Source organism: Protopterus annectens, chromosome 15.part0, assembly GCF_019279795.1.
Source record: "Protopterus annectens isolate FY-2018-M chromosome 15.part0, PAN1.0, whole genome shotgun sequence".
NCBI classification, from domain to species: Eukaryota; Metazoa; Chordata; order Ceratodontiformes; family Protopteridae; genus Protopterus; species Protopterus annectens.
In genome coordinates, this window is record NC_056749.1 from 512,569,520 (window position 1) to 512,592,743 (window position 23,224).

The window sequence follows — 23,224 nt, forward strand, 5'->3', positions numbered from 1 at the left end:
CCCAAGATCATTGTGGTAACACTGTTCTGGCCCAGCCAACCGTGGTTCTCACTTCTTTTTGGAATGGCCAGGGGCATTTACTACAAGCCTCCTCAGAGACTGGATCTAATCACACAAAAACAGGGATGCTTGATACACCCCATCACTCATCATTAATTGACTGCATAGATGATATGGCTTAGTTCCTTTTAGGCATCTGTTTACTGAAGACATGCAGCAGGTTCTAATGGAGGCAAGAAAGCCTGCTACTAGAAAATTATACCTTAGCAAATGGAAAAGGTTTTCTAGTTGTCAACAACATAACCTGCACCTGTTCTGGGCTAGGTTGATCTCTGGGTTTACAATATTTGTGTGAGTTTCTATCCTGTAGCATTTCTTTTTCTTCTGTCAAGGTTCATTTATTGGCCATATCAGCATGTCTTCTCATGGATCCTCCTCTTTCAATGCAGTCTCATGTCAAAATATCCTTGAGAAGGTTTTTGCATAAGAGGTCTGTCAAAATGTTCTTGAAAGGGTTTTTGCATAAGAGGTCTGTCAAAATGTTCTTGAAAGGGTTTTTGCATAAGAGACCTCCAACAAAAAATGGTTGCCCTCCCTTGGAATCTTACTTTTGTTTAAAAAGCTAACACTTGCTCCATTTGAACCAGCTAATTCTCTAGGACTAGATCAAGCTTTGCTAGGACCATTCTCCAGGGACTCCCGGACTCTTCGCCTTCCACCTCCTGAATGTAATTAGCTAAGGTAATCTATCCATATAAATAAGAATACTTGCAGCAATGATCAAAATGATAAACATAGTAAAGTTGGTTAGCTGAACTTTACCAAAACAGTATGAGATATTTTTATATAATTGAATGATCACTGCTGCAGTAGCTGCTCTCTCCGTCTATCCCCCTTGTTTTTTTTTTTTAATGACAGGGTGTGGACATTTTTAATTTTTTTGTCTTTAGCATTGTCCCTCTCCTTGCTGGCAGGAAAAACACTGACGGGCTTTGCACCCAAACTTGTCTTTTAGTCCGCTCAGGTAAAGCTCCTTAACAGTTTAGGTGTGTGGAAGGTGGCCTGCTGTTATATCCTTGGCAGGATATAACACCATATAGTTAAGGCTACTGCAGCAGTGATCATTCAAACATCTACTATTATGGTAAGTTAATTTTACTCAGCTGTACTTTCCTTCGGCTTAGCCTTGAATCCCGTCCATTGTTTGAGAGCATATTTCTCCAGATGGTTGATTTCATGTAGCTGGCCTGAGCTTAGTGAAAGGGGCCTTGTCCCCAGTTTGATTTTCGTCTGAGTTGCCTTCTGTGCAGAATCTGCATCTCCTCTGTGCATTCGCATGGGCTTCCTCACACATTCCAAAGACATGCATCTGGAGCATTTCTCACTGGGCCTTCGCTCAAAATGGGCTCTGTTCCAGTCTGTCTTTCCCAGTAAACAAATGTTAAATAAAAAAAATTCATTTGGGGATAATAGGTATGACAAAGAAGTTTCAGTTGTGAAACTGTTTGTTGACTTTATTGTCTGTATGCTTGAGAATGTTAAGACAGGGTCAAGGAGGACTCCTAGAATTTTTTTTTTGTTTAACATTAGATGTTATATTGTTAGCATTATTCCTTACATTGTGTGTTCCTCACTTGGTTGTGATATTAATGATGGGGAATTATTGTCTTGATGTCCCTTTTCTCGAACAATCTCCCCACTAGAGATTATCTCTTTTCAGGAAATCCTTAATTTAATGCAGTTGTATTGTAAGGGAGGAGCTGAAGAACTGTCAGACCCTCATACAAGTTGTTTAGATTTACTCAGTATCAAAGAACTTTAACCTTTGGCCATCCATACCATTTTTCAGGCATTTACAGGATGCATTTAGGAGCACTTCTCTGGAGCCTCATTTTTGGCCACTGGCACCCTAGAAGCCAGAATGTTCTTCCATGGTGGACTAATTTAAATACTTACGCATACATACGAACCCAGTGGCTGAACCCCTCCATCCTACATTTATCTTACTGAATATAGATGCTAGTTGAAGCTGTAATTGTGCACTGACCAGTGACTATAGAGGAGAGCCATAGCCTTGGCAGGTTTGGAAAAAAAATGTGTGCACGCATAGGTGTGTAGTATGCTAACGACCATCAGGGCCTTTGTAAGCCTAGTTGTGCAACCCAACCTAATTGTGTCCCCTTGTAACATGCATCTAAATTGGAGGAGTATGTTAGAAAGCTACTAAAAAGTTATGTTGGGGGTATGTTAGTTGGGGAGCGTTTACTGTTGGCCTCTGTCTGTGGGAGACATGGGGAGCAGCCCATGGATTAATTTGATTTCTTATCCAATGGTCAAGGTTACATTTGAACATGAATATGGGTGAACTGTGCTTCACATGACTGGGAGAGCCTGTTCCAGATCATGGGGATCCTGTGAGACACACCTGTCTTGCCAACATTTTCTATTTATGTCACAAGCAAAGTTTAAATCCGTGGATCTAGTGTTTCTGCTGCTGTTCGTTTTGAGGATGTGCAAAAGTGTCATGATTGCTGGATCTAAGGATGCCATATATGCTAAGCACAGATAGTCTTTCACCTGTAGAAGTCAGAGTATAGATACAGGGCTCTAAGGCAATCTGAACAGGATAGTGTGTTAATACCCCTGGATTCTCTTCGTCAGGAACCTCTGTAAGCGTTCCAACTGTTGCGTATGCCTAGTCAGGTACATTCTGAAGGGGGAATTGTTCTCAATGATGGGTCTTATAAGGGCCGAGTATAGTGGTACTATAACTTCCTGGGACCTGGATGCAGTACTCTTACTTATAAGCTGGACGTTGTAGAATGATTTTCTTACCACTATGGCTAAGTTTTGGTCGAGGGATTTGTAACTGCCAGTTTGGTTGTTAGGGCAGTCATTTAAAGACCAGTATGCTTCAGTACCAAAGGAGCATTGTTAAACACCTGGAAGGTGTATGGAAAATTTCAGATGCAGATTTGAATCAGTGGTTCTTGAAGCTGTTTTGGGCCATTTTGAAGGTGAATAAATAACATTAAAATGTTATGGCAGTAGTTCAGGTTAACCATAGATGTCATTACCTTAAGTTGCAAGATTAAATTCAGATTGCTGCTTTTCATTGTGGGAATGCTTCCAATATCACTAACCTAAATGGCTTTAGGAGGTCTCATGAAATGGTCTATTGTACTGCCATAGAAACAGGTCTGCTAATGAAATGAGGGGGGGGGGGGTTGTTCTGTAATCTTCCAAATAACCAAGAAGGATGGATCCATGAAAATCTAGATATCTCCAAGCTAAAAAGATGATTTATGGTGTAAAAAAAAATAAGGGTTTTAGCACTTCAATCTGTCCTTTCTTTGCTTTTACCTTACTCTGTCATGATTACTCTGGCCATGAAAGATGCATGTGTTGCACATCCTTATCTATAAGGGATATAGGAAATTGTGACAGAAGCACGGCAGTTTCAGTTCACATTTTTTTGTCTTTAGTCTCTCCCCTGTTGTCATAATCTCAGAAATGTTTAGCTTTAGTTTTTGCATACCTCAAGGTCAGAGCCTTTCACATTTACCCCAACCTGGATAATTGTCTGATGCTGGTTAAGTCCCAGGAAGAACTAACCGGAGCCCTCAGTTACACCGTCAAATGCATAACTAGCATAGAAATATCTGTAAATTATAAGAAGCTTTGGCTGTTGTAATCTTCCAGAAAGACTTTCCTGGGCATTATCCTGCATACAAAGAGGTACGGGCTGTCATTTTCTGCCAGACAGGGTGTCTGTGATGACACCCCCCCCCAGGAGCTGATGCATTGTACATTACAGGAAGAGGCATTCTGAGGGCTCTGGTAGACATGTCTGCCTCCTCCTCCTTGGTTCCATTACATGAGAAAGTGTTTGGTATCTAAGGGTCCTCTGGTGTTAGCACCTTCTTTGGAAATGGTGATTCTGCTCACCATGTTGGTGTTTCAGTGGTGAGTGAAAAGACCATTTTGGCTGAAACTCATGTCATCATCTTGTTGGAGATGCATGTCTTGGCCACTTATGATTGTAGGCATTTTAAAGAATTACATGCTGATGCTTTCCAGATGATTAATGACTTGGTATTTCCATGGGCAGAGCCTTCTACGTCAGATAGAATTCCTTCGTCACAAGGAATAAGGAGCCTTCAACAGAGTAGTTGCTCACCTCAAATGTTGGTGAAAAGGAGGAATAAGATACTTCAGTCGGTTTTAAACATGTGCTAGATAAAGTACTGAGGAAAAGTGCCCCCCTTCTTAAATCCTTGAGGTAATCTCCTTCAGGGAAACAATACATTTAGTAATAGAATACTTTAAATTGGGGAGGGAGGACAGAATTATCTGACTGTGATAAAAGGCAGCTGGAATTGCTAGGGGATCAAAGTACCTAATCTACTGCAGTCCTTCCTCTATATCAGGCATTCAGAAATTCATTCAGCAGTTCTGATCTAAGCCAGATTCTCAGCCACCAGTTCAGAGGAGGAAAATGCTTTGTGAAGCAGAAGTAAAATTCAGGTACCCTGTAGCGGATCCAGTGGTCATTTCCTTGTATACTGCCAGGGGATCTACACTTGCTGCTCCTGGTATCCTTTTTGATAAAGTACTAACTAGATTTGGTGAAGGATATACCTCCTCCATCCACATTGGGCACAAGAGCTGTTAACTGTTAGACCCACGTTTACCTTATCAAGGTGATGTCCTTCAGCACATGGATAAACATGATTGAGGAAGCACCTAATGCAGTCTTCAAACAGAATACTGAAACACTGTCAGACTGTAGTATGTTTGTGTACATGCCACTTAATGTCGGTATGATTTTGTTAATAATTTAACCAGGGCAGCTGTTTCTGGTGCATTTGTCAGGAAACATGCTTGGCTAACCCAGCCCTTACAGGAAGAGTCGATTTTTTTGTGTATGCTTTCTTGACAAAAAGTTCCATGCTAATGCTCCGCACTCATTAAGTCTTAAGAGTGTAAACAGTAGTGTGTGTGTGTGTGTGTGTGGGGGGGGGGGGGACGTGAAAACTGCAACTTGCAGTTAAAACTATTTTTTTTTTCTTTTCATGAGGGGGCATTGCAGCTCTTCCCACTGGGAGTGGGCTGCAAAATCCCAGTGCCCCTGCTTTTTATGTATACTTACTCTAACATTGTTGTATATTGGAGTAAAGGGAATTCTTTGAGGAGCTGCAGTCCTGGAATTAATATATGGTAAAACACAGTGGTTGGCATAGCAGTCCGCAAATTACTGTCCTTAACCCATTTTCAGTTTCCTCCTTGCCTTTTTGTGTTCTTCACTGCTGTCCAGGGTATTCACCAGATGTTTAGATCCAGTTTTTGATTATCTCAAACTCAAGGACATACTCGCATGACAGCTTAATTAATGCCGTAATCCAGGAGGAGCTAACAGTGGACTAGGGCTCATAGTTGATATGTTAGTACTAGGCCAATTGCCCTTGCAAATTATTTGAAGGCTAGCCAATTAGGCCTTGTCTGAAAAAAAGAGGTTGATGTATCCTCTGGTAGCACCATCTCCTGCTTATCCAGTTTGGGTAGTTCAGTAAGTAGTTAAAAATCAAATCTCCATGCTTCCCACAGGATGGCTTTTTCTTGGAACATTCCTGAATACCAAGGAAAATAGATTACATCTGATATTATTAGTTTTCATTTCGTCCTCATACATGAGTCCAGATCCAATCCATCGGAACCGACTTAGCCGTTATCAAGCTTGTTGCAACCAAAATGATCTTGGTCACCCTTACCCTTAATGCACCTCTCCCTGTTACCTCAGATCTCATTTGCTGCTTCGCAAAGATGTGGTCTAAACCTTCTGCTCTTGGACAGTTGCTGATATTTAGAGATTTTTTCATAAATCCTTTTCTACTTTTTTGACTTTTTGGTAGTGTGACTAGTTTTTCTTCCACATCTTTTACTATGAACTCTTTCCCCACAGTAACCCTATTTTATTAGGTTACTTCTCTTTCCCTCCCATATACCGCTTGGGGTAAGCTTGCTACTATTGCTTAATCCTTCTTGCCATTTCTCTTCTTTTACAAAGAAAAGAAAAAGTTTCTTTTCTCTTCATTTTTATTGTAATTTTCCCCCTCTCTGTTACAATTTTGTGTGTGTGTATGTGAGATCTCTGCCGTCTGTCTCCTTCCAAAAGGCTGAGAAACAGGATAAGCCAGCAGGCTTTAAAAAATGTACAAAGTGCCATCACAAAATCCTGTTCCGTGAATAGCACACTTTTTGCATCTGCTGTCTGGATACCCTCCATCTGCAGGAAGACTGTGCTATTTGTCACCCTTTTAACCGCAGGGCCCTGGTTAAAAGAAAAAAGAAACTTATTTTGAGGGGCATGTTACCATTATCCTTTGAGGCCATTTCTGGTAGTAACCCCAAAACTGTGGCTAAATCTGAATTGGCTCACTCAAGCCCTGCTTCTTCTTCCTCCAGAAGTTCAGATAGAGTGGAAGAAAAGACCTTCCTCAACTCCCAACAGATTCCTCAGAGCCTAGACCTAAAACTTCTAAATCTGCTAAACCAATAGCTAGGTCAGCTCCTTCGGCACCAAGCATGTCTTTCTCAGACATGGCTCCTTTGGCTCAGAGTCTGTCCGCTAACAATAGGTCTTGAGCCATTGCGGTCAAATCTGACCTCCAGTCCATTCAAACTCATTGTCTTCCTGCCGAGGACTCTGTACTCCCTGTTTATAGACCCTGTGCCTTTGAGGGTACTGCCTACTTTTCTGAGGAGGTTGAAGTCTCTCAGGATCCTCTTTCCATTCTACCAGTAGCCTTATAGAAGAAGACATGGAATGGATGGTCCTGAAAATTTTGTGGGGGAAGGGTATTACTAAGTTCCCGTCAGCTTCTACCCAAGTGGTCCAATATTCATCCAAGCCATCCATTCCCGTACTGGTTCCTCTTCCAACATCAGGACAAGTCTCGGAGTTATCGGATCCGATATGCCTGATGTCTTCCAGCTCAGATCCGAGGATTTCCCTTTCTTCACATCGGACCTTGGCTCGGAGCTCTCAAGCTTTTTCGGAGCCGGAGAGCTCTGGGAGGCATAAAGAGACTTGGTGGCTGCTGGTGCATTTGACTCCCAGACCTTCTGAGCACTCTGTGCATCTCAGAGCTTCCACACAGGTCAGGTCGGTACTGGCTTCTACCCCGGGTGAGCTGTCTTCAGAGCTGGAGAGAACTCTGCCCCACAGGCATGCCCTGTTAGAGCCGGAGTCCTCCTCCACTCAGGAGCAGTCAGACTTTGGGCCTCTGGTGAGGGCCATAGCTGCCTCTGCAGCTAGGAAATCACCTCCTCCTCAGATCCTCAGCCCCATGTTTGCTTCCTGCGCACACATTCTGACCAGGACATTCCAAAGGGACAGGGGGACCTTGGGCCTCAGGATACTCGTTGGGGTACCCCTGCCTCTTCTGAAACCTCCCCAGAGTATCCCCCTAAGGAGATCCCTGGGAAGAGGACTTGCAAGATGAAGCATTTGGACTCCACCGAGGAGTCAGCCACGGAAGACATCGACTTTGATGAGGGAGAAGGATCACAACGGTCACCTCCTGAGGATGTTTCCTTTGGTGACATCTTGGAGATTTTGTAACAGAGAGGTGGCTGGCAGACAGTTAATCCTTTGCCTGAGGAGTTTGTGTACCTGGCGGCCTTCAGACCACAACTGTCTACCTCTGGGGTCACTCTGCTTGTCGAAGAGCTCATAGAATTGATCTCTTGGGAGTGGGAGAGCTCAGATTCCATCAAGGGAACCACCTGGAGACCAAATAAGGCAATCACTGCACCAGCTGACAAGACATTTTGGACAAAATGGGTTGCAGTAGATGCTATGGTCATGGCAGCAGCTACCAAAAAGGAACTCCGAGGAGAGTTCCACTATACATCCTCCTAATAAGGATACCAGGTGGATAGATGCGTGAACAAAGTCTTTTCTTCCATGACTTTTGCCTTACAGTCGCTGAATTACCTTTCCCACATCACCAGGTTACAAAGGGATCTGATCAAGAAGCTGTCAGATACCTTTGAGGAAGCCGTAGCTGAGGGAGTCTGATAAAAGGTTGCTTTCCCAACTGGCAACCCTACATTCTGTAGCTAACTCTTCCATGAGGCTCATCACGCATGCAGCCGAGGGAATGAGTAGAGTGGCAGGTTTTGGCAAGTCTGTGAGGAGGCATGCCTGGATGTGTCTGTGCAAATTTGTAGAGCCTTTTAAGTCTTCGTTTGTTAATGCTCCATTTGAAAGCACATCCCTTTTCAATCCCATAGTCAAAGGTATGTTATCCAGGTGTGAAAAGGATGGCAAGACTCTTTCTGCCATGGGTGTATGTTTTTCCATCACTCAGAGACCTTACCCTAAGGGTCAGAGAGGTGGTGGTAAAATGTGGTTCAAGAAATCACAAGGGTCCTACTAGGTCACACATGGGGAAAATTCCCCCAGAAGCAGAGGGGGGAACAATTCCGGAAGGTTCCACCCTCACGGCAGAGGAGGCCCACAGATCCAAGGATCCAGAGAGCCAAAAGGAGGCCCGATTGCCTGCCTCTGAAGGCAATCTGGGATCCACTATCCCTGCACTGGAGAGCCTGGCTAAAAATAACCACTGATTATATGGGTGCAGAGGGTAATATCCAGAGGTTATCTAATCCCTTTTTGCCCCCCCCCCCCTCAAAACAAGAAAATCCCAGACGTTCCACCCAGTCAAAGGGATCAAGCAGTCATTAGGTCCCCCAGACCAAAGAGGATTCGGAACTTACTCAAGGTTCTTTGTAATTCCAAAGAAAACAGGGCACTGGGCACCAGTTCTGGATTTCAGTGGCTTAAACACGACAGGTTGACGCCACAAGTTGCGAATAGTCACAGTGCAATCCATACTTCCTTTTTTGAAACAAGACGATTGGATGTGCTCCATAGACCTTCAGGATGCGCACTACCACATGAAGATGGACAGAAGATCCAGAAGGCACCTATGCTTCCAGCTGGGAGCCAGTCATTACCAGTTCAGAGTGCTGCCCTTTGGTCTCACTACCACCCCCAAACTGTTCACCAAGTGCATGGCAGTGGTAGTGGCTCACCTGAGATGACAAGGATTCTGTGCTTTTCCTTATTTGGATGACTGGCTCATTTGTGCCCTGACCAGGCATCTACATATCCTAGTAAGAGACACTGTTATCCAAATCTATATAGAGCTAGGTATAACCATAAATTATGAGAAATCTCTTTTGGACCCTTCTCAAACTCTGGAGTTTATAGGGGCAGTTCTGGACACATCTGAGATGATTGCAAAACTTCCACCCTCCAGAGTGCTGACAGTCAGACACCAAACACACAAGCTGCTCCAGAACAAGACGATAGCTGCCTGTCATGTGTTACAGGCTCTAGGTTCAGTGGCTGCAGCTGTAGTCTTGGTTCCACTTCCAAATACTACAATGGCTTCTGGCTACAGAGTGGTCAATTATCTAACAACCTATGTCTTACCAAGTTCTCATTATGGGCACCTGCAAGAGAGCCCTGTCATGGTGGATTCATTCTGCTCAGTTAACACAAGGCGACCTTTTGCTCCCCATAAACCACATGCCACTATGTGGGGAGGGGGGCATTATCTGGGGAAGATGGTCCAAGACATCTGGTCTGCCAATGAGGCCAATTTGCACATAAACATCCTGGAGATGAGAGCAATGCTTGTAGCATTGCAGGCCTTTCAGACTGCTTTTCCTCTGGGAAAAGTGGCAATTCAATCAGGCAAACATATCTGTGGTCTGGTACATAAACAAGCAATGAAGGACCAGATCATACCCTCTGTGTCGAGGAGCGCTCAGATTGTGGCAGTGGACAATCTCATCCAATCATTTTCTTGTAGCAACGCACATTCCGGGAAAGTCCAACATGATAGAGGACATGTTGAGCAGAATCTCACGAGTGGTCCCTCAACCAGAATGTAGCGGAAGAAATTTTCCACAGATGGGGTCAGCCTTGTTGCGACATCTTTGCATCCCCTCTGAATAACAAATACAGCAGCTACTTTGCCCTAATCCCCTGGTTGGGGAATCCTCAAGGGAAACTGTCATACACGATTGGCCTGCCAGTCTCCTGTGTGCCTTTCCCCCTACCCCCTTGATTCCTATATTTCTCCAGAAAGTAAACAGGTTGAAGAGAACAGTACTCCTCATTGCCCCTTTTTGGCCTCAGCAAGTCTGTTTTCCCTTTCTTTGGCCTCATTAACAAAAGAAACCCTGGAGTCTGGAGCCCACTCCATACCTCCTGTCACAACCGACAGGAATGATTCATCCCAATCTTCCCAACCTGAAGATGACAGCTTGGTTCCTCCAAATTCCATTTATAGCCAGGCAGCCTATGCTCTCCCCAGTCTGTCATATTTTGATATCCTCCCATAAGCCATCCACTCAAAAACTTTATAGGAGCAAATGGAAGAGGTTTGTAATCTGGGCTCAATAAGATGATGTAGATCCCTTCACAGCACCTATCCACTCCGTTCTAGAATTTTTGGCTCACCTCTTTGATAATGGGGCAGCTACCTCTACAATTAAAGTGCAGTTAGCAGTCATCTCTGATATTCACATTGGAAAAGATAACTTGTCACTGATTTCCCACAAACTTTGCAAAGCCTTCTTGAAAGGGACCCTATTACTAAGGCCACCTCACAAGGATCCCTCTTTCATGGGGCCTAAACTCTGTGATACATCTTAACGTTCAGCTCCTGTTTGAACCCGCAGTGACATGTGATATAAAATTTTTGTCTTGGAAGACCATCTTCCTAGTGGTCATTACATCTGCAAGAAGAATATCAGAGATTCAGGCTTTATCTTCCCAACCTACGTACCTGATCTTCCATAAAGACAGAGTTTCTTTGTGCAACAATCCCTCCTTTTTACCTGAAGTTGTTTCAGAAACTAATATTAACCAAACCATTAACTTGCCTGTTTTCTTCCCTAACTTCAGGAACAAAGATGAATATGTACTGCATTTGATGGATGTTCATAGGCAATTAATGTTTTTATCTAGACAGGACAAAAGATTTTAGGAATGCAAATCAATTGTTTATTTCCTTTGCAGACCCTAGGAAGGGCCATCCAGTTAATAAAGTTAATCTAGCAAAATGGCTGTCCGATTGCATTTCCTTCATCTACACCAAATAAGCTATATATCTTTCCAAACCTGTCCGAGCTCACTCAACCAGGGCCATGGCCACTTCAGCAGTTATTCAGGCTAATGTATCCTTGGACGAAATTTGTGCAGCGGCCATGTGGGCTAATCATCATGCCTTTATCACCCATTACAAATTAGATTTGGTCTCCATGGGAAGGGCCTCCTTAGGTTGAATGGTTCTGAGAAACATCCTTCCATGAGTCCACCTGGGATAAAGGTAGCTGGGGACTCTGTCCCATATGTGAGGATGAAATGAAAATTGACAATATCAGATAAAGAAGGTATGTACTCACCATAATGTTCCATCTGTATTGTCGATTTTCATTTCTCTTGACATCCCCTCTCTATAAGCCCCCCGACTCTTTGCTTCTGGTAGAGCAGAAAGCTTAATTTTATTGCTTTTGTTACATTTCCCCATCCTTCAGAAATGAACGCCTTATGGGCTTTTTCATTTAAAATTTTCTCCATGTTCTCCGTCTGGAGATGGTCTTAGCAAACAAGATCTGAGGTAACAGGGAGAGATGCATTATGAGTAAGGGGAGATGTCCAAGAGCTTTTTGGTTTCCACAAGCTTGGTAACTGCTGAATCGGATGTGATATCATATGTGAGGAGAAATGAAAACTGGCAATATAGCTGGAACGTTATGGTGAGTACATAACCTTCCTTCTGAACTTGTTTTTGAAGATAGCAGAAAGGGCATACATGACTGGAAGAGGCACTGAAAGCAGTGAAGTATGACAGGTTTTGTATGAGGAAAAATACATTCATATGGGAAGAGTCTATAGCAAAGTCACGTACACTTTCTGCAAAAGCTGTCCCCAATCATCTCTGTTTTCTGGAAGTAGTTCAAATGACAGCCAAACCAGTTGTGACCTAGCCCAGGAATACCGAACACTGAGAATTGATGCATCATACTTTGCCTTGGGGATTCCTGTACCAGAACCCTGAAAGCCTGGTGGAAGTGGAATTTCCAGAACAGGTACAAGCACATTATTGTTAGATAGCTTGTGACCCTTATAGAGGCATTCCAGATTTTTAAGGCAAACTGGAAACTAGGATTCCTTAGGATTATCTTATGCAGTATCACTGTCAATAGGGTACTTAAGCAAGCAGAGGGGAATGCATATTTGCCATTTGGTCTGGTGTCTGGCCATCAAGCAGAAACTTCTTGCAGGTCTTCTATGTTCCTTTAAAACAAAATGCCTTAAGAGTTAAGCAGATCCTTCTCCATCCAATGGAACTTGGTAGATGGATCTATAGGTGTTCCACAACCGTTGCTTGGAGAAATCCAGAGATACGTTTGCTTGCTTCTGTTCTGAGCCATCATCTCAGAAAGTTCTGGGCCATGCAGAGGCCTAGGCAGTGATTACATTTTCCCTACACTTAAACAGAGGGCTTTCAGTTCTGACTGTCTGAATCATTCTGTCCTCTTCCGTTTCTCCCCAAAATGCTTCTAAAAGCAAAAAAAAAAAAGACAGTGCAACACTTAACATTAAATATCCCTATTTTGACAATGATCGTTTCAGCCCTCCTAGAAAGCAACTAGCACAGTTGAGCAGGGAGAAGCTACAAATCCTCCTAACCCCTTCCACAAAGTTGAAGTAGTGGGAGAGGAATACTCTGTTACCTACAGATCTCAAGAGCTTGGGGGGTTTTGATCGTGCTGTTTGACTGCTTTCCACCTAAGGTGTCACTTATACTTGCAAAAATAAAATCCTGCAACTAGAAAATTTTACAGGGCAACCTGGGAGAACTTCTCCTTATGTTCATCCTGAAGCAGCATCTGTTCAGCAGGTCTTGTTATTTCATTATCTTTCTTGAAAAAAAAGGGGGGGTGAAGTATCCTGTCTTATAATATATTTTGGCCACCTCTGTAGTAAAACTATAGTTGTGTTTTGATCACAAAACCTAACAGTCACTTGCCTGAGAAAACAGTCAAATTAAAAAAAAAAAAGGCAAAAATCACTTGTAAGAGCATTTTTGCAAGGCTGCCTGGCTCCCTACATCTCCACTATTTGGGGATACTAATTCCAAGATGGATGCATTTCAGGAGAAGGAGAAATCCACGGGATGCCACACACTTAATTTTTGTCATACAAAACCTGATTTATGCAAATTAGTGATCACACTGGTTATAGAAAAGAATATTGATTACTAGGATGTCAGTGACAAGCCTGGCAACTTTTAGTCATTTCAGCTTGTATTATAACCCCCCCCCCCACTCTCTTAACTGCCAACCCAGCAGTTAAACTATTCCAAAAAAGAGAATTCTGATTAAGACTCCTGAGGAGGCCATTTCCTTGTCTTAGATCATTAATTTCATAATTATAAGGTTTAAACTTGGGTGCATTCAAACCAGGCAGTAAAGCTGCTATTGCATTTCATTGCTGGAAAACACTTTTCCTCTTAGAATTCATATCTCCAGATAAACTTTCTAATTTACAAAACCTGATGTTCGCAAAGCCTTGTACAGCTTTCCGTAAATGCAGGTATCATTGAGCACTGAACCCTTTTTGATGTTAAAAGTAGTTTCAGATTTAGTTTTGAGCTATACCATTCAGCTGCTATTCTTTTTCTTAAACTGTAAAACAAAAGGTAAAATATTTTGCTTATGTTGGATGCACAAAAATAACTAAGATATCTGCAGGGAACAAATGAGACTGCCTTCTTAGAGCGATTGTCTGGGCTTATAGTCAAGATTTGTTTTATTATACTGCATCAGTGATTCCCATGCTGAATATAGTACAGTTGTATAATCAGTTCATCATAGGTTCGTAGATTAGTACTACGCTAACTGTCCTTGTGGGACATTTTAAGCCTATCCAATTAACCCATGTAACAATCAAACCCCGCAACTTGTGTCTTTAAGGCAAGTATCTTAACCATTATGCCAATAATTGCATCTGACCCATAACTATAGATGTCCTTCCTTGAATCACTGTTGTAGTATTAATGGGGATTGCCTGCCAAGGATAGTCATACGTCTGGCCAGCATGTTAAAGCCTGAGTGACTTCCTGTCTTGCTGTGTGTCCAACATATGACCTAACCATGGGAGAGCTATGAGGTACATAATTGACGTACAAGAGCGGTTTACTTCAGAACTTTTTGCCACCAGTCCAAAAATTGAACCCACAGTTCATCTTCAGTCTTGGCTATATGATCCATGTAATATTTCCTTTCCTGGGGCAGATTAAGTATCCCATTTAGGAGCCTTCCATTTTCGTGGCTAGAATATTTTGTTTTATGTTTTCTAAGGGGGAAAATGTGATTGTGGGAGACAGGTTCTTTACAGGCGCAATCACTCTGTGTTTATGTTGTCTTGGTGCTAGTCACAATTAAGAAAGAATGTTCTATCTGTCAGTCCTTTGTCTCTAAGACTATTCCATCCATCAGTCCTTTGTCCCCAAGATCCTCAGAAGCTCAGTTGTCTTCTTTAAAACTTTACTTGGAAAACCAAACGCTGAAGGAGTTCCCAGAGTAAAGTGACTTCTGAGGCTCTCCATTCCGAAGTCCCACTTCTACCATAAAATCTTAAAAATCTCAAGCTTCAGCTGCTATTTGGACCCAGATGTCATCGCTGTGCCTTTTGGTGAGTCCACAGACTGCCCAGGTTCTTTGGCTGCTCCATTTATTGCAATCCCCTTGTTGGCTGATGTGGAGCAGCCTTCTCACACATCCATTCTGACTGATGAGGTATCAGTTTTGGGTGGAAAGGGGAATCTTGAATAGTTATTTAGGTGTAATCTGAGGGTAGGGAAGAAGTACCTTGCGTTATGATTGAGGTACATCAGGGCTGTGTTCCACCACATTTTATGTGAGTGGACGTCCCTTCAAAAAATTCAGTGTACATTTACCTCTCAACAATCTATCAGTGACCCTCAGAAGGAGTGGTATGATTAACCCTCCCTAACTCCAGATCTTTTCTTCTGCTTCTGCTGCTTCTTCTCTTATGAGACACTGAGACTCCTTCAGAGGATAATGATTCTAAATGTAATGTTGGCTCTCTAGCACATTCAACCCAGATTCATTCCCCTGTTGGTTGTAACTCTGAAGAAGAGGGCACTATGTCCCCTGTTTTTCCTATGGAGGAACTGTCTAAAGGAGATACAGTTATAAAAGTGATGCTGAGTTTTCAGTGGGTGGTTAACCAGGTGTCAGACATGCAGAGATAATGCTATTTTGTAAATGACAATTCCTAACACTTTTATCATTCTCCCATTTTGGGGCGTTATAGAATACTTTTACTACTGCTTCTCCTAATCCATGATCCCAGTCCCCTGCCTCTAAGAAACCTGACAGATTCTATAAGTTTCCCAACTCGCATACATTTTTATACAAAACTCTTTCTTCTGATGTTGCTGTAATTTCCTTGATTTCTGATGAACCTACCAAGCTGCTTCCCTCTTCCAGTGTTCTGCCCAATGATTAGGACAGCAGAGCTATAGATGGGTATGGCAAGAAAAGTGTACATTTCTGCCACCTTATCCTTTCATGCCATCAGATTCATATGATAAAGTATGTTTTGTCTATTTTTGGAGACTTGAAGAAAGTTGTTTTGGACTTGACAGAATCAGACAGTACAATTTCTGCATTTTCTTTTGAATTCTGCCTCTCAAGCTGCTTCTCCATTAAGTGTAGTTATGATGCAGCTGATGCTTCTTCCAGAGCAGCTCCTTCTAGCTTGTACTTGAGAGATTCTTTTGGTTAAGACTTCAGTCCTTACCATGGGATGAAATGTTCAAACTTTTGGACTCCCCTCTGAACAAAGAACACCATTTTGGACCTGCTGGTGTTGATATTTTCAAACATTTACTGGAGGGAGGCAACGTAATGCAGGACTTTAAGCAAATGTAGATGTCTTCCCTTCATAGGTTTCCAAGAAACTACCCTTCCAAGGCTGGCCCTTCAGACTCCCTAAAAGGGATAAACGTCCACAAAAAAAGAAATTCCAAGGCCAGTCTCACCAGGATTTTAAGGGATCTAACCATCTTTTCCTGACAAACCAGTCTCCTTATTACTATCGTCCTCTGCCCCTCCACTTCAGTCTTTCTCCTATTCCTCCCTCCAAGATGCTGTAATTTACTCTTCCTGTTTGGGAATTCATAGCAATGAACCAGTGGTTTTTTTCCAACAAAGAGGTTACAGGATATCTTTAATCATTTTGCCAGTTCACTCAGGCATTTCTCAACTCCCATCAAACCAGATTCCCACCCATTCTTCTAGTTCTTCAGAACCTGATCTCTCAGGGAACAGTAAAGTGGGTTCCTCCTCACTTACAAGGAAGAAGGATTTTTTCCTTTTTTTTCCCTTATTCCAAGGAAGGAAGGGCAACTAGAGACCCATTCTGAATCTGTCCTTTCTCAACAGTTTCCTAAAGATGTAAAGTGCCAAAATGTTGACCCTTCAATCCTTTTTTCCAGTGATCCTTTCTCAGGCTTCTCTTGTTAACTCCTGGGTATAAAGGACTCTTGCGTGTATGTTCCCATTCACCCAGTCTGCAGGAAATTGAAATTTTATGCCTTACTTGTATCACTTTCAATTCTCTGCTTCACCCTTTGATCTTTCCATTATCCCAAGCATATTCACAAAGTGCCTGGCTCCTGCCATTGCCTTTTGCAGGCTTCAGGGGATTCTTTTTCCCCCTACCTGGACAATGTCCTAATTCAGGCTCTTTCAAGAGAAAAACTGCTGAAAGATTTGCACTTCATAATGGATCTCTTACAGCATCTAGAATTCATCTTAAACTTCAAAAAAGTCTCTTATATTTCTATCCCAGAGCTTGGTATTCCTTGGATGCAAACTCAGTACTTTCTCAATGATGGCTTTCCTTCCTCCAGACAAAGATCAGTTTCTGGCAAATTAATCAGTTCCTTGTACCTTTGAATTTGATTTCAGTAAAAGATTTTAAGGGCCGTAGGGTACATGGCGTTATCCAGTACTATGATAGATTTTGCCAGACTTCATATGAGGAAGGTTTAGTGATATCTCAGTTCAGTTTGGATTCAGTACTGCCACCTCCTGAACTTCCCAATTTCTCTCTTGCCTTCATCAAGAAGAAATCTTTGTGCTGGATCAACCAGATTTCACTCAATCTAGAAGGGCACTTTTTGGATCCTGTCTCCGGCAAGGAGCTTTACACAGATGCTTCAGACCTAGCTTTGGGGCTGTGTTCCAAAAACACAAAGATCCCAAGGTGTTTGGTCATTCTGACACAGCAGGGGCTACATAAATGCCAAGGATATTAAGGCTGTAGTTCTGGGACTTCAATCATTTAACCAACTTTGGATCCCAGGTCTTCTCAGAGTTTACATAGACAAACACCACTGTGATGTGGGATATAAACCAACAAGGGAGCAAAAAGTCCTGTTGCCTCTGCAAATAAGTTGTCTGCTTGAGCGATAATGCTATCCACACAGTCTTTCACTTTAGGCAAAACTTCTGCCAAGTGGGTGCCAGAGCTGCAAGCACTATTAGCCTTTTAATCTTTTCTCATCTTCAGCAACAATAGGGTTATCCTTAACCCTTCCTTTATCTCTGTTGTGGTCAATGAGCTTTCCTTGGATCAGTCCATCAGCCTGCCAGCCTTGTTTCCATTTTCTCAAAACAAAAAAGGGAGACTTCTACATTATTTGGGTGTCCATAGAAATTTCAGATTTTGCCATAACAAAACCAAGAATATCAGAAAATATCAGCTTTTTTCCCTTTCTGGATAAAAAAGGTAGGTCTTCATGTCTCTAAATGGATTTCTTGTGATGTTTGTTTCTCTTTTGTCTCACGGAAGGCAGCTCTCAGGTCTTGTCAAAGCCCATTTGATGAGAGCTTTTACTTCCTCTGGAGACTTTTTTCAAATGCTAGAATTCCAAATCCATTCTTGAAGCAGCTACTTGGTCTTCTATCCACACTTTCACTAAACATTGTACGACTGATATTTTTTACAGGGCTAGAACTGGCTTTCCTAGATCCATCCTCCAAAGAGTCTTGGATCCTAGCTCAGCCTCTCAACCCACCCCACTTTCTTTCCATTTAGGTGGCTTTGGGAATCTTCCCATCAATCTGTAGTATTGCATCAGTGATCCAGGGAAGAATGTAGTGCAGTTTTGTTAAGAACTTACCATAACAGTAGATGTATGACTGTTCACTGTTGTGGTATTGTATCCCACACTAATTTCGTCTCAGTTTTCTCCATATTTCTTGTCTGTGGTTGAGGTGGGCAAATAACAGTATCCCCCCTCTTATTGTTGACATGTACATTTTTTGTGTGTAGTTTCCTCCTCTTCTACTTCATTTTTTCCTTTTGGTCTGGGGCAAGAAACTACAGAGAATTTGTACCTGTACATCCCATATGTGCGTCTTTGTTCTCTCTTACTTAGTTCATATGTTGAATGTGCAGTGCAAGGGGAAGGCACTCAGGCTTTGGTATACTGGCCAGATATATACGGATATCCTTGGCAGGGTGGATATTCCCTGTCAGTCAGTTTAAACTGCAACGGTGATCTTCTGGACATATATTATTATGGTAAGTTCTTACACAGCTGTACCATGTTCAGGTTTAAGGATTGGTGCTGCATTATAGGCTCTGTCCCTCTAACCAGTTCCACTTGAATTCCAGTAAATGGCAGTGGCTCTTCGGTCTCCCTCCCTTTCCACTTTTTATGGTCTGGGCAGAGAAAGAGGCTGTCTGCAGACCTTTACTAGAACCACCCTTCCCACCCAAAAATGGACACACTTATTGCTGACACTGCTTTGTCTCCCTTTTACACAAAACAAATACTAAAGATAGTGTGGGCTTTTCTCCTGTTTGCACCCAGTAGATTGTTGACATCCTTAGTGCTAGAAAGAGACTGGCCCCATATGTTCAGAATTTTGGAATTTTAGGCAGATGGTTTCACATTCACCTGTATCTAGTTCCCATCTATCTTGAAAGTATAGTGTATCAGTTAGACATGTATTTAAACATGTATTGTTATGCTGAGTTGATCACACTGATTGTACTTAATTTTTATTGAACACTTGCACAGCAAAATACTACTAATAATAATACTGTGCTACTATTGCATGCATAAGCTAAAAGGACATTTGAAATTATTTGAAGAAGCTTGTTTCAGTGGCACTGAAACTGGGGCCCTAATACTGGTTACCCAGATTTAAATTAAAGACTGGGTTTCAAAGGAGTCGGCTAACGGATGAAATAGCTTCTTAATCCTGGGGGGGAGGGTTGACTAGATGCAGCACCCCCATCCCCTTGTAGAGGCTGTGAAGCAGCAGTGGCCGGAAATTCGAGATTATGCTAGATTTGCACTGACCCTGGCAACGCCTTACTTTTGCGTGTGTGTAGAGTTGCAAATGTAGTTAGTGCAGTCTACAGACTTTGCACATGTAGCCAGCCTGCTACAGTCACCTGTAAGTGCGTCACCACAGGTGATGGCAGTGATATAGGTGAATGGGATTCCAACTGATTGAGTTAATAAAGAAAAGAAAAAAATCAAAGAACTTGTTGAAAAATATTATATTGAGTAGGTGGCATAGGTGGTGTAACTTTAAGCAAAACCTTTTTTTCCCCAGAGATAGCTTTTGTTGTTTAAGAAGCTTTTATTGCAGAAGAAATATTGACAGTGTTGTGTTTTGCTATTTAGAAATAAAAATATAACCACTGCTATACTTGTTTTCTAGGTGAACTCTGACTGAGGACTTTGCTGCCATAACTGAAAATATATGAATTCAGTTAAACTCGAATTCCACAGAAGTGCTTACTCAAATTGTAAATGAAGACAAAAGGGCCCATCGACATCCAATCATAAAAAATACATTGTTTGAATTTGGTTTCCATTTGCCCATGTTGTCATGTATTTTAACTGATTTCTTATACATTTATTTTCAGTAAATGACTGGAAGTGATACTTTTCCATTTTATACCAGCACAATGTGCTGAAAAAGGAGTTGATTGAATGCTTTGGAGGCTGCATATGTACAGAGCTGCTCTTAAGGCTACAATGTATTGCCTGGGACTTGATGTCCAAATCATAACTGAAGGTCCATTGTCTTGCACAACATTTGAACATTTTTTCACATTTACCTTATTTAAAAATGCTTTATTTATTATGTAGCCTCTGGCTTTTAATGTCATCGACATACCTTATTGGTGGGAGCACTGTATGAAATAACTAGGGATTATTTGTATATTGTGTACATCTTTAAAATTATTACCTGTAATAAAATCCAGTTTCCTGATGCTTTATCATTTGAATGTCCTTCCAACACTTTGTGTTTGTCATGATGTTTTTAAGTAAATTAGAACTGTCCACAGCAGTGACTCGGTTAAGACTGAAGTGTATTAGGTTTGAATTGTACAGCTACAGGAGCTTTGTATTACCAATCTTTAGTCTACAGATTTTCAGAAAAAAATATAATTTTTTTGGAATTTTTATCTGCTGAATTCTACCAATGTAAACTTTTTTTTCTAAATAAATAATAGTTTTCTCAGTCAGTTGTAAATTGTTTTGTATTGTGAAACTTTTTCACTGTGTTTGAGAAGAATATTTTGCATACAAGGTGATGTAATGTACTGTCATCATGCTGTGCTTAGCTAGATTGAGCTGTTGCCCTCTCAGCAGTTGTCGACATAGAGAATGGAGAAAACTACTGCATAAATGAGGAAACATAAGTTTAAGTATTATATTGATCTTCTTCATTTCAAAATAATTTGAAGTCTCAGTAACTCCACAGCCTCCATGGCATAGGGGATAGAGCTCTGACTGTTGCTGATGACAACCTGGGATTGATTAGCTATTCCAGTGCTGAAGGAAGTGACTGAGGACAAGATAAGAGTAAAGTGGTGTGCCCAGTCACTCCTTCCAGGGAGGGGGAGTAGCATGAGCTGAGGAGCACATGCTTCATTTGAACTCTTCATTGTAGACTGCAGAGTCAACAGAAATATTCCTTTGGGGTTGGAAGGTGAGGTTTGTTGTCTTGCATTATTTGGGGGGGTGATAGAAGACTCCCATGTAATGCAACCCCAGATGTGCTTTGGTCATGGGTGGGGAAATGGTAGGGCTTACTTATATATATATATATATATATATATATATATATATATATATATATATATATATATATATATATACATACTGACCCACCCCCAGTGAAAGACCCACTCCGTGCACTTGACTGTTGCTTTGAGAGGAACAAATTGATCAGTAGGGCTTTTGTCGTAAGGGGAATCGGGCACATTAGTGGAGTGACTGAGAGATGGAGGCTTGGTGGTCAGGTATAGGGTGGGAGGAGGAAAACTTCTTGTTGCTCTGAGTCAGTAAAGCTAGTTGTTGTTGTCATTCTTGGGTCAGCATAGTTGTCTCTGCAGTCTTGAGTGTAATAAGACCATGGAACTACTTTGGTCTTTGAATACCTTTATTAAATTCTTCCAGTGTTGACAGTGACATGAAAATGCACACAGTACTAGAAAAGAAAACAAACCATAACTCTCTTTTTATTTTTGTGCATCATGCATGTGTGCATTTTTTAAAAGTTCTCATTCGCTCCAGCATTACATAACTTGATATAATTCTGTCTTGCCTTAAGCATCATTCCTCCTAAGCATTATTCTGCATGTATTGTCCTCACAAATTCACTTTATTTTCTGTGTCGTTTGATTCATCCCTTTTATATGGATTCGATGTCCAGTTTTTCTCTCTTTATGGTATGCAGTACTTAAATTACAATTGGTTTAGATTTTGATCTCCATTTCCCAACAATTTTTTTTTTCTTTTTCTTTGCAGTCAGTAGCCTTAATTAATAAGGTTTTACCATGTCTGGACAGTACAAATCCTAAACCCTGCTCAAAAAATTATTTCCTTGGTTAGAACCATTTGGTACTCCAGCAGTCCTGACAAAGTACTGTGTAGGGAATTAAGTTCTGCCAACTTATTACATTCACAAAACTTATTTCCAGTTACTTGTTCGAGTCCCATCACTCTTTTACCATTTGCTGTGTACTTTAGGAAAACTTATCTTGGGGAAAAATACCTATGCAAATTTTTCCAAGAAAAAAGCCCAAAACTTCTGGACTTTGTTGCATACTTGGAAGAATCTATACCAATGTCCTCCCATTGTTCTTTTGTATATTCCCTTTCTATTGTCTCTCTCATCTTTTCTAATCTTCTCTGATTGTTTCTTATAGTTATTTTGCAATATTTTATATGTCATATTAATTATCCTTTTTTATCATCAACATATGTTCTAGACTAGATAAAAAAAACTACCAGAGCTGTTCTTTCAGTTAGCACTACCCTATCCCTTTCTGTTTCCATATGCCCTGTTATCAGTCCCTGGGAGGGAAGGCGGTCTCTAACCTGTTATCTTTCGCTCTCCACTTTTTTTTCAAAATACCTCAGTTCCTTTGCCAAGTTTCTCCAGTAAATTCCATTCATTTCTTGCTTATTTTCTATAACCTTACTTGCAGTTATTTACCTATTGGTAAAATCTCCTTTCTCCTTTCATATGTTGGCTTAGTTCTTAAATACTTTTCATTTTATGAATGCAGTATTCTGTATAGTTGTTATTTTTCTTAAGGACCTGCATCCAGTATGCTATGCTCTCCTTACTTCTCAAATTCTACCTCCCCCCCGCCATTTCATCATCATCCCTTTCCACTTTGATTTATAGCTATCCGCTTGTGTTGTGCAAGTCTTAACTGCATAGCTATAAAGTATCCATTAATCCTAAATGACCTTGTTTTTTAGTGAGAATCAACTGTTGCCCTCTTCATCTCTCAAATAAATTCTTTCAGCTTTATTAAATTATGGTCCACAATTTCTTTTCTGGTTAATAAAAGATGCCAGATATGTATATAAAACTAAAAGGCTAGAAACATTTTCATTGCTTGTTTATAATTATCCATATTCATTATCAGGAGATTACAGCTTCTCGGCCTTTGTTTTATCTTTTGTTTAGTCTCCTCCCACATATCCTTAGCTGCCATAATCTTTTTTTAATCATTGCATCCAAACACCTCATTATTTCCCAATAAGTACGG

At 41.4% G+C, this 23,224-nt stretch overlaps 1 protein-coding gene across 1 annotated transcript in view; it reads left to right on the top strand.

The window, feature by feature from the left end:
• Nucleotides 1-20,676, top strand: part of LOC122789852 (THO complex subunit 2-like) — a 2,223,396-nt gene extending 2,202,720 nt beyond the window's left edge. The window contains exon 22 of the mRNA XM_044057286.1: nucleotides 19,867-20,676. The gene's annotated coding sequence lies outside the window, so the exon portion shown is untranslated. The remainder of the gene's footprint in view (nucleotides 1-19,866) is intronic.
• The last annotated feature ends 2,548 nt before the right edge of the window (nucleotides 20,677-23,224 follow it).